Here is a 15,111-nt window from a genome sequence, read left to right on the forward strand (position 1 = left end):
TCCAAGAGAAAAAACACTTCCTAATACAGGCAGGGCACTCCCAAAATTGTTCTGGCTTTTTAACAGGGAGCTGTGCATGGATGCTTCTCTGGAGTTGAATCCAGACAAGTCCCACAGGGACCAACAAAACCATGAAAACCCAAAGTCACATCCAATGCTGTACTCCCAGAGAAGTCAAACATAAAAGCCATAAACTCAAGCTTTAAAACCCTTGGATGGAACAGGAGTCCAGGAGAGATCTGTCTTCCTCCAAACCCTCACGGCCCCTCCAAAGTCCTTCACAAACCCAAGAGTTTGGCCAACAGCCAAAGCAAGACTGTTCCTGAAGGATGCTTGGGGCCAAAAGCATGGACCAAACATCTCTCAAAGCAGGGAAACTCAGATTTGAGCTAGATCAGGCTCACATAGGCAATCCAAGCTCACACAGGCAATCGGTGGTGGAGGAGAAATGAATCCCAGATTTCCAGAGCCACAAAACGACACTTTGGAAGAAAAAGATCCTGCCAGAATCACCAGGACAATACATACAAACACCCTGGTCACCCAAGAGATCTCAGGCCAACACCCACGAAGAGCAGAGTAAGGGAAACCATGGAAGTCAAAAGAAGAGAAACAGCTTCCCCCCTGTGGGTGCTGCAAGAACCATCTCATGATCACACAAGGGGGGCCACTCAGCCCCTCCTCTCCATCTCAAATCAACCACATCCAGGAAGCTTGAAGGCAAAAGGCACTAATTGAGAAAATCCTGGAGCAGCTTCCTATCCTCCCACCCTCCAGCCGAAGTCTCAGCAGCTTCCCCTTCCTCAGATAATTTGGATGCTAATTTGGCCTTCAAGAGCTGTCAAAACCCAAAGTCCCTGAACTGCTGAGCTTCCCCAAGAGGAGATGATGACAGAGCTTTAACTGCATCAACTCTTCAGAGCCCTGTCCCCATCACCCTTCACCGATTCTGCCCTTGCCTGACGGAGAGGAGCTGCTGCAATGCCACATGTTCTCCTTGTTCCTGGCTGGAAAACCAGTCCCACCAGCATGACCAGAGAAGGGCAGGCACAAGAAAGTCACTCATGCTGCTGGCTGGACAGGCTGCCACCACAGCTGGTGCAAAGAGGACAACACAAAGCTCCAGAGATGAGCTGTAGACCACCAGAGACGAGGCAGCTCCCAGTAGCTCATCACAGACAACCCCATGCAGCTCTCCCAGCCCAAGTACTTCACCGAGATTGATCCATCTCCAGGTATCCTCAGTCAGAACGTCTATTTTTGGGAAAAACAAGGGGGTTTGTTCCCAATTTGCCACCTGGACACCAAGTAATGATCAATGAAACCTCTCTGGATTCCAAGAACTCATTCAAGCTGGGGCAAAACCACTCCTTGGTTTCATTTTCTAGCACGCCTTCCTGATTAATCCATCACTGATCTGCTGTTGGATTACAGGACACCCTCAGCTATGCTGAAAATGCTGACAGGAGCCAAAAACCTCCTTTCTTTCCTCTCTTTGAGCAGAAACAAACAGAATCAGCACATTGCAAAGAATTCCCTCAAAACAGCAGGGTTTTTTAAGCTCCTCTTTGGTAAACATTCCCAAACCAGTTTGCCTGGGACACCTGGGTTTGAGCAGGTTAACCCTTTGCTGGAGTTGATGGTGTTTTCATGGGAAGGAAAGATGGGGGTTGGTCACATCATGGGATGCTCCATGTTTGACCCAATCTCACAAACCAGGGATTTCCATGTGAGAAAGAGGGCAGAGATACCTGGAGAGCAAACTCCCAGGTGATGATGCAAGTAGGAAGAGAATGTGAGGACATGGAATGGCTTGGGTTGGAAAGGACCTTAAAGTTTGTCTCATGGGCAGAGACATCTTTTACTAGCCCAGGTTGCTCCAAGCCCCATCCAACCTGGCCTTGGACACTTCCAGGGATCCAGGGGCAGCCACAGCTTCTTTGGGCAACCTGTGCCAAGGCCTTGCCACCCTCACTGGGAAGAATTTCCTCTTAATATCTGATCTAAACCAACCAGAACCTGGATTAGGACCTCAGGTTTGATCTCACCTGCAAACGCAGCCAGCTGCAGACCCATCCCAGAAAGTGTTCCTGCTTCCATCCAGAGCATGCTTTGGAACACCACACCATTACGTGGACACAAAGACCACGTGGCTCATTTTAGGTGGTTTTCAGCAGTACAAGTCCTCACTTTAATTTCACTTAGAGCTTCTCCAGGGGTGGGAATGAGCTTCCCAGACACCTACCTCTGCCAGCCAGGAGGGTGCCTGAGATACACCAAAACCAGCTGCTGTTTATGCAACACAAGAGCAAACACTACGCATGCTTGTTTAATTAATTATCCCAAAATTAAAGCCCATCAGACTGCACAGAGACTCCGTGCAACCTGCAAATTAACTCAATCTGGGGCTGAGGGAGGTCAGACAGCATCCAAGCAGTGGCTCCAAGCATTTTCCACAGCATCAGGAGTGCCATGAAGGAGGGAAAATCCAAAACAGCACCACCCACCTCCATCTGTCAGAGCTCCGGGGTTTTGTTGTTTCGGTCTTGCCAGGTTAAGAGCTGCTCAGTCCCATGACCTTGGGTCAGATGGCTGATAAGAAACCAATTTCATCACTTTTAAGCCCCAAATGTTTATGGGCAAGCTTTATCTGCAAACAAGGACACGCACTTTGAACTGCAGCTTTGCGTCAGTTCAAGAACACACGAGGCCCATGTTGGGATTAATGCGGTCCCAAAGAGAGCCAAAGTCCCCTCTCTGCAGCCTCCACCGTGTGTGATGGCAAAGCTGCTTCTCTGGGCCTGGACATAACCCTTGGCAAAACAATTGGCCATTTTGGGGATAGATGCCCATTATTTAGCAAGATGCTTTGGCACAAAAATAGTAATTTATGCAAATCTGGCACAAACCTTTGCTCAAAATTACTCTACTTGCTGGACGGAGCAGGGTTGTATCTCAAACACTTTTTTTTGCAGCATTAGTCACAAGGCAAAATTAAAATGATACCTGAAAGTCATCCTAGAGCCACGGCAGGTTGTTCCCTGCTCAGAGCAGAGCTTTATTGCTTGAGTGAAGCAACCTCTACAACTCTGCACTGCACTCGTAAGGACAAGTTACCTCCCACGCGTGCATCAGACAGGAGTGTCCCTTAAAAAAGGGACAACTCCGAGCCACCACAGAGGGAACATTTCCAGAGGACAAGTTATTCCCTCTCTGCTGGCCCCAAGAAGTCATCCCCAGGCAAGGGATGAAGGAAACAGACCTGCCCTGGCTTCTCCTTGCCCAAGAGGAACCTCAGAGCCTCCCTGCTGGAGCCCCAGAGCCACTCTCTCCATTCATTCCCACTGAGATTTCACAGAATCCCAGAAGGGTTTGGGCTGGAAGGGACCTTAAAACCCTTCTCTACCCATCCATGGGCAAACAAACCTTCCACCAGACCAGGCTGCTCAATTCCCATATGACAGCACAGAGCTAAATTTTGGGGGTTTGGAGCTTGAATTAGGGGTGAAGCATTATCAGCTGCTATAAGGGTTGGTCTTGGGCCAACCAAGTGCCCAAATTAGAGGAAACAAGACAAAGCCACTGAGAGCCACACAGGGGACACAGCAGACCCCAAAGCTTGTCCTCTGTCTCGACAAGAACACCTCTTTTAAAAATCAAGGACTAAACTGAGGTTAAAAAGCCCCACGTGTTCAGGGACAGATTCCCTGGGTCAGCAGGCACATTCCCTGTGAGCAGCACAGAGCCTCCTCCAGTTACGGATTCCGTGGAAAACAACTTCAATCTCACCACCAGCTCTGCTCAGGGCTGCTTTGACAACCACAGCGATGTGTTTTTAATTTCCAGACCCAAAACATAGGGGCTGCAAGCAGCAGGCTCCTGGCTGGAGAAGACAAATCCATGGCACCTCCACCAACCTGCCCACACAACACCTCCTGTTCTCAGCATCTTCCACAGCAACATCAACATCCCAGATTTTTTTTTTTTTTCCCGTTAGGATCAAGCTCTTCTATATCTCTGGAGGTGATGCATCCATATCCCTGGATGTGATTGTTGGTCACATCTAGGAGACATTGGTGCCAGTGATGGGACAGCCCTGCCAGGAGAAGCAGCACTGACTGAAAGCAACCCTGAGGAAAAGACCTGGAATTCCAGGGAATGGGAGATGGTTTACAAAGGCCTGGAGGGAGAGGACAAGGGGGAATGGCTTTAAACTGACAGAGATGGGATATTGGGAAGGAATTCCTCCCCATGAGGGTGGGGAGGCCCTGGCAGAGGTTGCCCAGAGAAGCTGTGGCTGCCCCTAGATCCAAGGCCAGGTTGGATGGGGTTTGGAGAACCTGGGATAGTGCAAAGTGTCCCTGCCCTGGGATGAGGTGAGCTTTTAGGTCCCTTCCAACCCAAACCACTCCCTGACGCCAAGCAGGACATAGCTAGAACTTTCCAGGAGCTGAGGATGCTCTCCAGCACAACCAGCTGATGGCCACATGCAGCCTGCAGGACTTTGCAGGGTCAGGCTGGAATTAGACATGCTCCTGATGAGGAAAAAAACTCCCTAAATATCAAACCAATGCAGAAGGACCTTTCTTTTTTTTTTTTTCTTTTCTATTTTTTTTTAATTAAAACTTGCTTGAAGTGCCACATAAAAAAAGTGAAATCCCAGGCACAGCTGACGCATCAGGAGAGATTTATATTTAGAAGAATGATTTAAGTATTCAATCAACAGGAAACAAAAAATGGGAACTTTTTCAGCAGGGTCCAGAAGGAGGAAAGAAAACCAAAAAGGGAGACAGCCATCACCACCCATTATTCCTTAGGGCAACATCCACTGGCATTTTAGCCTCCCAACAAGCCAGTTTTGCAGTGAATTCAGCTTTTTTTTTGGCCATGCATGATCCCAGTAAACAACATTTGCAGCCAGAACACATGATGTGCATCACAAGACAACTGGCACCAGTATTATTTTTAAATACCATCAGCTCTGCTTTTAACAGAACAACGGGAAATGTGTTATTACTCGAGCATAAAACAAATATATTGAGGCGATTAAAAAAAAAAGAAAAAAAAAGCCATTCCCAAGTTTCACAGAGTGAAGATTTAAAGAGAGATAAAACAGAACACCACCAGAAAAATATAATCCTTCAAAATCTGCCTTTCCTCCTGCTGCATTTATTAATTTGGGAGCTTTCAGTCCAAAAGTCAGAGCCCTGCTTAGCCGGATATCCGATCGTTTGCTGGGCCTCATCCCAAATTTCTCCAGAATTACTCACATATTCTTTGTGCAGGAAGGGGGATGAGGATTTTCTGGTGAAAGGCAGAAGTGAGGCAGAAGTGCTTGCAGCACTATGGAGTGTGGGATTTCCATGGGTAGGCTCAGACCTCTGCTTCCAAATGACTCCCATCCACAGAAGAAGAAAGAAATCAGGGAGATGCTGGAACTCTGCACTGTTTTGGAGCTGAGGATGAGCTGGGAGCTTTCCAGACAGGAGCACTGGGCACTGGATGCTTATCCCAAAGGAAGATGCTCTGCATCCTGGTAGTTCCCAGCAGCATCACCTCCCCTGCTAGCACTCCCACTGGGAATTACCCTCTGCTCCACTTTCACAAGCTCAATTCCTTAAAGCAGGAATTACCTGCCCCTTCCCAGAGCAAAACACCTCCCCTTCCCTCTCCAAGCCAGGGGAGCACCTGATGCAGCATCACCACTCTGCGATCACAATCTCTTAAAAATGAGGCCCAACAGCAAATACTCCCACACTGATTCATTTTCCCACCCCCACCAGGAGCTCTTCTAGAGTGATTTTAGAGCCCATTTTTGGAGACATGAGCACCACAACTGCAGGGACCATGGCTTAACCTTCCCACAGAGAAACACCGTGCCTTGGTTTCCCTGCACCATTCTCCAGTGGTATCCAAACCCCTCGGGACACACATTCCACCCTTTTGCCTTAAGGATGCATCTCCATTTGCCTGCACTCAGGTTCCCAGCACAGCCAGGAAAACCAGCTTCCCTCGGGATGTCTGTAAGGCCAGGATTTAAATCAGAGCCCAACACGTGGAGCCGAGAGTGGGATGGAAGGGTCACAACAGCAGACAGGGGGTTAAACACTCCCCCTTCCCAAATCCCTGCTCCAGGGCCCCGCATTCTGCATTCCTCTGCTCAAACAGCGTGCAGGGCATTCCTCTGCTCACTCTTTCCATGCCTGGCACATCTGTGTCCTGGATGTGGTGGATGTTTTAGGAGCTCCTGCTCTGCCCTGGGAGGAGCCTCAGGGATGTCCCGTGGCAGGGCCAGGTGCACAATCATGGAATGCTCTGGGCTGGAAACACCACAAAGCCCATCTCATTCCCACAGGCAGGGACACTTTTGCACTGTCCCAGGTTTCTCCAAGCCCCATCCAACCTCTCCTTGGACACTTCCAGGCATCCAGGGGCAGCCTCAGCTTCCCTGGGTGCCAGGGCCTCTCCACCCTCACAGGGAAAAATCCCTTCCCAGCATCCCATCTATCCCTGCCCTCTAAACCTGGGAGTTTAAACCAATTCCTCCTTGTCCTGTCCCTCCATGCCCTTGTCAAACACCTCCCACGGCAGGTCCAAGAGCAGGGATGCTCTGGAGAGCACAGCGCATCCCATGGGGATTTGGACGAGTCCCTGTGTCCTCCCTGTCACCATCATCAGGGTGGAGCTGTGACCTCATTCTAGGGATCTCATCAGGCTCTGCAGGAGCCCAGATGGACCATCTGGCTAATTGAGTTAATTAAAGCATTTTTCAGCAGTGATTAACTTTCAGGCAGCTCTCCCTGAGGAGCAGGGGCCACAGCTTGGGAGCAGCAGGAGATTGCAAAAATTACTTGGAAGCACTGAGGGCACCGAGCTGTTCCTCTACAGCATGGGCAGAGGAACAGTGAAAAAACTAACTCACAGTGAAGAAACCAACCCCAAATCCCCCAAAACTTTGCCTATTTTGCAGGATGTGAAGAGCCACCACAGTGATGTCCCTATCCCAGAGCATCGTTCCCAGGCAACTCTTGGAATGATGAGCTGGTCAAGCACAGGGCCTCTGCTTTGCTGACGAGATAATTGCCACCCTCCAGGGGCAGCAAATACCTTGTGCATGGTCTATTCCCAGAAAAGCAAGGAAAACACTTCCAAAGACTCCAGAAAAGCCTTGTTTTGTGGTCTCACTCCCTGATAAGCTCAGCTGCTGGAAAGGAGACGCTTTCTAGGAAGCTGGTATCAAAAAAAAAAAAAAAAAAAAGACACAAACCACCCAAACATAACCGACCCCGGTGCTGGGGATGCCAGGTTTTCCTCCCCTTTCCCCAAAAAAACCCACTTGTCCCATCTGAGCAACCACGGGATGCATCCCTGCAGAGGTACCACTCCTGGGGAGGCTGCTCCAAGGAACATGCAGCCAACAGCATCCATAGGGAAGGAGGAGCTGGAGCAAGGGAGGACAAGCTGTGGGATGCACCCCTCCCTTCTCCTCCTTTCATTTTCTGGGATGCACTCCCATCTACTTCCCCTTTTTGTGGGATTTACTCACATCTCCTCCTTTTGAGGGATACCCTCATCTCCTCATCCTTTTTTTTTTTTTTTTTTTTTTTTTTTTTTTTTTTTTGTGGGACACACCCACACAGCTCCTCTTTTTTCCAGGATGTCCCCCCGCAAACCCTTCTCCTTCTGTAGGATACAATTGCACAGCTCTTTTTGCCCTGAATCTACCCACACATCTGCTCTTCCAGTTTTTTTCTGGGATGCACTCATGCATTTCCTCCTCCTTTTTTGCAGGATGCACTCCCCACCTCCTCCTCCTCCTCTTTTTTTGCAGGATACACCCACACAGGTCCTGCTTTTGTGGGATGGACTCATGGATCTCTTTTTTTCAGGATGCACTCAAGCATCTCTTTTTTATCCTACTGCCAAACCTCATCCTTTGTGAGGACCAGTTGCTCCCAGGCCCATTGCAAACTATTTCCTTCCTTAAGGGTTCCAACAGCTCAACCTGCCACAAAGGTGGAGCCACACACACCCCAAAAGCCCCACTGAGGATGTTCATGGCAGAATAAGCACGGAGGGGATTTGGGGCAGAGAGCAGAGTGATTCCCAAGGCTGGCTTTCCACAGGCTGCTGCCTGGGAAATGCTTCCCAGAGCAACCCCACCCCAGCAGCCCTAATCTGATGGCAGGTTTTCAATGGAGCAGCCAGGATGGGGAGGGAGAGAGGCTGGAGAGGGGGGAAAGAAAGCAAGGAAATGCCTCTGAGGTGAGGAGGTTTTTTTCTCTGGCCAGGAACGTGTTGTTTTGTTTGCCTGCCTCCAGTGCTGCCATTTTCCGGAAGCCGGAGCGCTCACAGAAAAATGGGAAGTTTCTCTTTGTTTAATTTTAGCCGTGGCAGCCTCTGCACCGAGGGACCCAGCAGAGCTCCCCCGGCTGTCCTGGGAACGGATGTCAGCCAAGAGGACGGAGCAGCAGCAGGGAATGAGGCAGGAATTAGGGATTTAACATCTCCCACGACGCCACGGCCCGGCCTGAAGAACTCACAGTCCCAGAGGTGTGTGAGACTGGGGAGACTTTGGGCTGAACTCCCTGTGTGACCACTGCATCCCTTGCTCCAGTTCCTGGGGCTTTTTCCTGCTCCCTTTCTCCACACTTGACCTGTGGAAGTGTTTTTAAATGGGATAACTTGAGCACCTTCCCCCACCACACCAAATAAAATGAGGGATTCTGCACTCAGCCCTGGACACATTAAGAAATCCAACCAAACCCACTCTTGGACTTATCCCAGATTCATAACTTAGGGTGGAGAAGACCCTTAGGATCACAGCTTCCAAAAGCAGTGCCCATAAAACACCTCCTGCCCTGCTCCTCTGACCTGACCCACTGTTCAATTCCAAAAAAGCCTTTTTCTCCCTGTTCCTAAGGAAACAGCCGGCGTTGTTCAAACAAGGCCACACACTACGCCGACCCTGCCCCCCAGAAATGGCCCGGAACACTTTTTAGGGATGACCTAAAGCCCTTTATCCAGGTGGAGTAGCCAGGCAGGGCAGGAGAAGGGCAGCAGCTGGATTTACCCCCACGAGAAGAAGCAGGGAGCTTGTGCAGCACGGGATGAGCTGAGCAAGGCAGCCTCAGCATCCCACAGCAGAGCCCTGCAGGAGTCTTTGCTGGGTCAAGATTTTCTGGAGTCAGCTAGAAAATATCTGGTTTGGCTCTGTGGCAGTGATTTCCCCTCTCGAAAATGATGGTATAGTCCCCAGGGTGACCCTCCCATGGAGCAGGAGAGGAAGCAACTCCAGAGAATGAACAGTGAAAAGGAAAGGCTTTCACAAGACTATTCTTAATATTATTATTATTAAACCTTTCCCCATCATTTAACAGGACTGCAAACCATATGTGCATCACCACCCCGCTAATTTATACAAAAGCAGCCAGATGATGAAAAATCCCCCAACCCCAGAATGGTCTGGGTTAGAAGGGACCTTAAAGCTCATCCCATTCCACCCCTGCCATGGCAGGGACACCTTCCACTCTCCCAGGCTGCTCCCAGCCCCAGTGTCCAGCCTGGCCTTGGGCACTGCCAGGGATCCAGGGGCAGCCACAGCTGCTCTGGGCACCTGTGCCAGGGCCTGCCCACCCTCCCAGGGAACAATTCCTTCCCAATATTCCATCTAAACCAACTCTCTTTTGTTTTGAAGAAACACCAGAGCAATTACAAGTAAGTGGCTGGGCCACCTTCCAGCTTTAAGGTCCCTTCCAGCCCAGACCAATCTGGGATCCTGCGATGATCCTACAAACAGGAGATGGGATGTGCCATCTTCCCACAGCTGGGTTTGACACAACCTCTCACTTAGGCAGAGCAGGAACACCCACTCAGGTAGGAAAAAGCAGGAACATTTCTTTAGCCCCAGGAGCTGGAGAATGAGAGAGAGCATGGCTGTCCTGTTGATATGCCAGCTGGGAATGGGAACAGGAATGGGAATGGGAACAGCTGCCTCCCAGCACTGGAAATAACCCCCTGCACAAATCCACATGGAATCAGAAGGTTAAAAATATAAATAGCCCGTGGGCTCATGGGGTTCCCAATGGAGGGGCAGCAGCTTGGCCACCAAAGAATGGGATTAAAGCCATGAAATGCTGCTCATGGCACACCGAGTGATCCCTCCCAAAAACACGCCACCCACCCAGAATGCCAACTTCCCAGCAGAGGGACAAAAAGCCAATCCAGGGGCACAATAAAAGAGTTGGAAGTTTTGTGGTCTGTTCTTTGATCCATGAACTTTACCCTGGGGAAATCCATAACTTTACCTTGGGAAACACCTGGACCTGCAGCCCCCCCTGAGGCAGCAGAGGGATTCCATGTGCTCTGGCATTCCCTGCTGCTGTGAGCCAGCCACACATCCCTATCCAGACTCCCACACTTTTCTTTAGGAGCCCAGAGAAACAGAAATACACAGAAATCACTTCAGGGACCACCAGGAGAAATTAAGGACTCCAGGCTGCAAGGAGGAGCACAGGAGGGGGGAGATGCCACAGGTACCCTCAAAAATTATCCTTCAGTGTGGATGGTTGTGGTGTTCATGGAACTGGGGCATCATTTGAGCACCAAAAAACAGATCTGAGCTGCTGGAAGCAAGTCCCTCTGCCTTGTTTGGGAAGCAAAGGGATTTGTCAGGACATGCACGTGCCAAAGCTGCAGGTCCTGCAAGAGCCTTCTCCTTTTTCCCCTTCCTAAAACCCCAAACATTATTTATGGCTACAGAGCCAGCTAGGGCTGCAAACCCTTCTGAATGTAACAAACCCTACAGCCTCATCATTACCAGCAAAGCTCCCTGGTGTCCCCACAGGCTGGTGACACCAACCCTTCAGCTCCTCTAGGGACAAGGCTCAGCCCCACCACCTCCACCAGGAGCAGCCCAGGGTTTCTCCTGCCCCTCCAGCCTCTGCCTCCCCGTCCATCAGTGGGATTTTCCCTGTGCCAGCGCCAGCAGAGCCACATGCTCCCTGCCCCAGCCAAGGCTGGCACGGCGCTGCCAAGGCCCCCAGACAATGCCAGGCCTGTGCCCAAGCCGTGGGCAGGGTTAATGCAGGGATTGCTGGTCAGGAGGGAGCTCAGGGAAGCAGCACCCGCTGAGGGAAGCAATGGGGGATGCATTCTGTGCTTTTAAACCTCACTCTGCAAATTTTGGGGAGCGGCTTGGATGGGTCCTGAGCTGGCACTGGCAGTGGAGATGCTTCCTGCATCTTGACAGGGCATTGTCCAGAGGGCAGGGAACTCCAGCAGCACCCACAGCCTGCTCTCCATGAACACCTTGCTGCAGCCATCACAGAATCCCAGAATAATTTGGGTTGGAAAGGGACCTCAAAGCTCATCCCATTCCAGCCCCTACCATGGGCAGGGACACCTTCCACTCTCCCAGGCTGCTCCAAGCCCCAGTGTCCAGCCTGGCCTTGGACACTGCCAGGGATCCAGGGGCAGCCACAGCTGCTCTAGGAAAACTGTGCCAGCACCTGACAGGGAAGAATTTCTTCCCAATATGCCATCCATCCCTGCCCTCTGGCAGTGGGAGTCATTCCCTGTGTCCTGTCCCTCCATACTTTGTCCCCAGTCCCTCTCCAGCTCTCCTGGAGCCCTTTTAGGTCCTGGAAGGGGCTCTGAGCTCTCCCTGGAGCTTTCCCTTCTCCAGGTGAGCACATCCAGCTCTCCCAGCCTGGCTCCAGAGCAGAAACATCCCAGTTGCTAAGATATCCTGGTTAATATCCCAGTTAATAGGCAGAAATACATTTCCCAGTGGGTTGATCCCTGGTTTCAAAGCTGACTCATCACTGTTCACTGGAAAAGTGAATATTTGGCTACAAAACTTTCCTGGGTATTGCCACCCCCTTCTCCCTGTGGCCAGGGACAGCACCCGAGGTAATGGCTGGAGCTGTGCCAGGGGGGTTAGGCTTGATTTAGGAAAGGTTCTTCCCCCAGAGGGTGCTGGGCACTGCCCAGGCTCCCCAGGGAATGGGCACAGCCCCAAGGCTGACAGAGCTCCAGGGGTGTTTGGACAACGCTCTCAGGGATGCCCAGGGTGGGGTTGTTGGGCTGTCTGTGCAGGGCCAGGGGTTGGACTGGACAATCTTTGAGCATTCCTCCCAGCTCAGGAAATCCCATGATTCCATAAAAACCCATCCTACCTCCTCACCACCTCCCCTGGAGCCTCTGGGCCAGCCCACAAAGCTCAGGTGCTTTCAGGACAGATTTTGGGCAGGAAAGAAAAGGCAGGTGCCAAACCCGAGGTGAGGTTATTTGCATTCACTCCTGCGCCAGCTGCCGGCAGAAATCCACCCACGGAGCCAGGAGGCGACACAACTGTCAGACCCCTTGGAAACAGGGAGGCTGGGAGGATGCAAATTCCCCGGCACATCCCGACCTCTCCAGCTGTCAGCTCCCTCTGCACAGAGCCCCGGCCACAAAAAGCCTCTTGCCATATTTAAATGCTTTTCCCATTAAAAAACAAAACAAAACAAAACAAAACAAAACACACACAGTGTCTAAACCACCTCCTTACCATCCACACAAGCTCTTGCAAGCACCCCCACCAGGCTAAAATAAATATTTTAGCTTCACAAATAGTTTTCCTCTCATTAAAAGGCAAACATAATTAGGATGTCGAGCGCCGGCTGCAATCACTCTATGCTGCTCCAGCTCTGGTTGATTAAAAGTAACGAAGCTGCTATTTTTGAAAAGCACATTCCCTTCCACAGCCTGAACGGGGTTATTTTGGAAATATATACCCATGGAAAGCTGGCATCTCTGCCTGCAAAATTCCCCAGCCAGGAGGGGATGCACTCAGCGGGTCCGTGGGATGGGGGTCATGAGAAAAGTGGGAATTCTTTTGCTGTGAGCAACCAAGGGGGTAAAGCTCGCTGTGGGAAGAACATGGAGATCCTGGAAAGCTGAGGGAATCATGGATGGTTTGGGTTGGGATGGACCTCAAAGTTCACCTCATGGGCAGGGACACCTTCCACCAAACCAGGGCTGCTCCGAGCCCCATCCAACGCTTCCAGGGATGGGGCAGCCCCAGCTCGTCAGGGCAAGCTGCTCCAGAGAAAAGGAGGAAAGAAGGAAAATGAAGAACAGGAGAGAAGAGCTGCCACCAGAGATGCTGTCCCCTCTGCAGGGTCTGGTACCAACACAGCTGCGCAGAAGCAAGAGCCAGGAGGAGATGTGCACATTCCGAGGATCCCGGAATTATTTAGGTTGGAAAAGCTCTCTGAAAGCTTCAAACCCAAGCATTAACCCAACTGCCAAACCCACCACTGACCCCTGTCAGACCTACAAGCCATCCCAGGAGGATGTTATTCTTATTACCAGTAATTTTTTCTACTTTAAGGCAAATTTAAACATCCCGCTGGTGAAGTCAGGCAGGAAGAAATCAAGGATGGATCCTTATTCTAGAGCCTCAGCATCCAGACAGAGCTGTCAACACAACACAGCCCCCACTCCAACTCCTACCCAAGCTGCTGCTCCATTCAGCATAACTGAATTATTAACTTGCAATGTATCTATTAATTAACAGCCAAAACTTAATCATTGCAAATCTCAGGGAGCATCAGCCACCTGTGGCGGGACAGGCTGGGGGGAAAGGCAGTGATGGGCATTCCAGAACTGGGAATTTGCATCCACCTGATCCCACATCCCACAGCTTCTCTGGGTTTTGGGGCTTTAATTTGGTTTAATTTAGGCACAGAAGAACCTCACAGTCACTGCTGTCCCCCTTTGGACCAAAGTTATGCCGAGCCTAAGTAACATCCACTTACTCCTGAATAGCCAGGGATCCCAGAAAATCGGTGTTCCCGGGAGCCCGAGGCTGCAGCACACCACACACCTGCACAACTCCACCTCTCCCACCCAGCTCCATCCCGGCAGCAACAGCTGGGCAGCCAAGCCCTGCACAGCATCCCTCGCTCCCAAAGCATCCGCCCGGGCAGCCGGCAAGGAGCAAAGAGGTCAGCGAGCCCTCGGCGAGCTGGGAAAACCCTCCTGGAAACGGAATGCCAGGAACAGCCGGTGGAGTGCCCTTCAGGAAGCTCTACAGCTTCCTGAAGGGAGGTTGCAGACAGGTGGGGGTCGGTCTCTTCCACCGGGCGGCAACTGGCAGAACAAGAGGACACAGTCTCAAGCTACGTCAGGGAAAGTTTAGGCTGGATATTAGGAAAAAAATTTTCACTGAAAGAATAATAAAATACTGGAATTGTCTTCCTAGGGAGGTGTGGAATCACCATCTCTGGATATGTTTAAAAAAAGACTGGACTTGGCACTTGGTGCTATAGGCTAGTTGTGGTGTTAGGGCATAGGTTGGACTTCATGATCTTAGAAGTCTCTTCCAACCTCATTATTCTGTGATTCTGTGAGTGCTGCTCAAAGAGCCCCGAACTCCCCGGAGCGTCCCAGCTGGGGCCGATAAGGAAGACAGGAGCCAGCCCAGCCCGGTCCCTCTGCGCTGACACGTCCGGGGACACCGGCAGGGTGACAACCCGGGCGGCGGGGTGACAACCCGGGCAGCTGTCCCCTCGCGGCAGTGCCAGCGGGACCTGGGGGACAACGGGTGTGCACCCCACGGAGGGCACGGCACCCCCACGGAGGGCACGGCACCCCCACGGCGCTGCACACTCGCCACACGGCATCTCCCCGGAACGGGGACACGGAGCCATGCGTGTCGCGGCCACATTCACACCTTGACACACCACATGGCAGCGGGGACACAAGGCAGGGACACGAACACCGAGCACAAAACGCGGCAGGAGACACGCTATACACATAGGGACACAGAGGGACACAGTCACACGCACACAGGGACACACACACAGTCACACACGCAGGGGACATGCGGCACGCACAGCCACCCAGGACACACGCACAAAGTGGCACACAGAGGACACACGACACACTCGGACACCAACAGGACGCACACACAGCGACAGCCCCACAGAGGACACCGAGAGTGTCACACACACACAGTGCCACACTGCCACACGCGGACACGCGACACTTGTACACAGTCACACACACACAGAGGGCACTTCACACAGACAGGGGACACGCGGTGTCACAGTGTCGCACGCA

At 51.5% G+C, this 15,111-nt stretch overlaps 1 protein-coding gene across 1 annotated transcript in view; it reads right to left on the minus strand.

The window, feature by feature from the left end:
- The window catches only part of SH3BP4 (SH3 domain binding protein 4), a 33,458-nt gene that overhangs the window by 17,914 nt on the left and 433 nt on the right, over positions 1 to 15,111 (minus strand). The window lies entirely within an intron of this gene.

The sequence above is a fragment of the Taeniopygia guttata genome, chromosome 7 (genome assembly GCF_048771995.1).
Source record: "Taeniopygia guttata chromosome 7, bTaeGut7.mat, whole genome shotgun sequence".
Classification (NCBI taxonomy): domain Eukaryota; kingdom Metazoa; phylum Chordata; class Aves; order Passeriformes; family Estrildidae; genus Taeniopygia; species Taeniopygia guttata.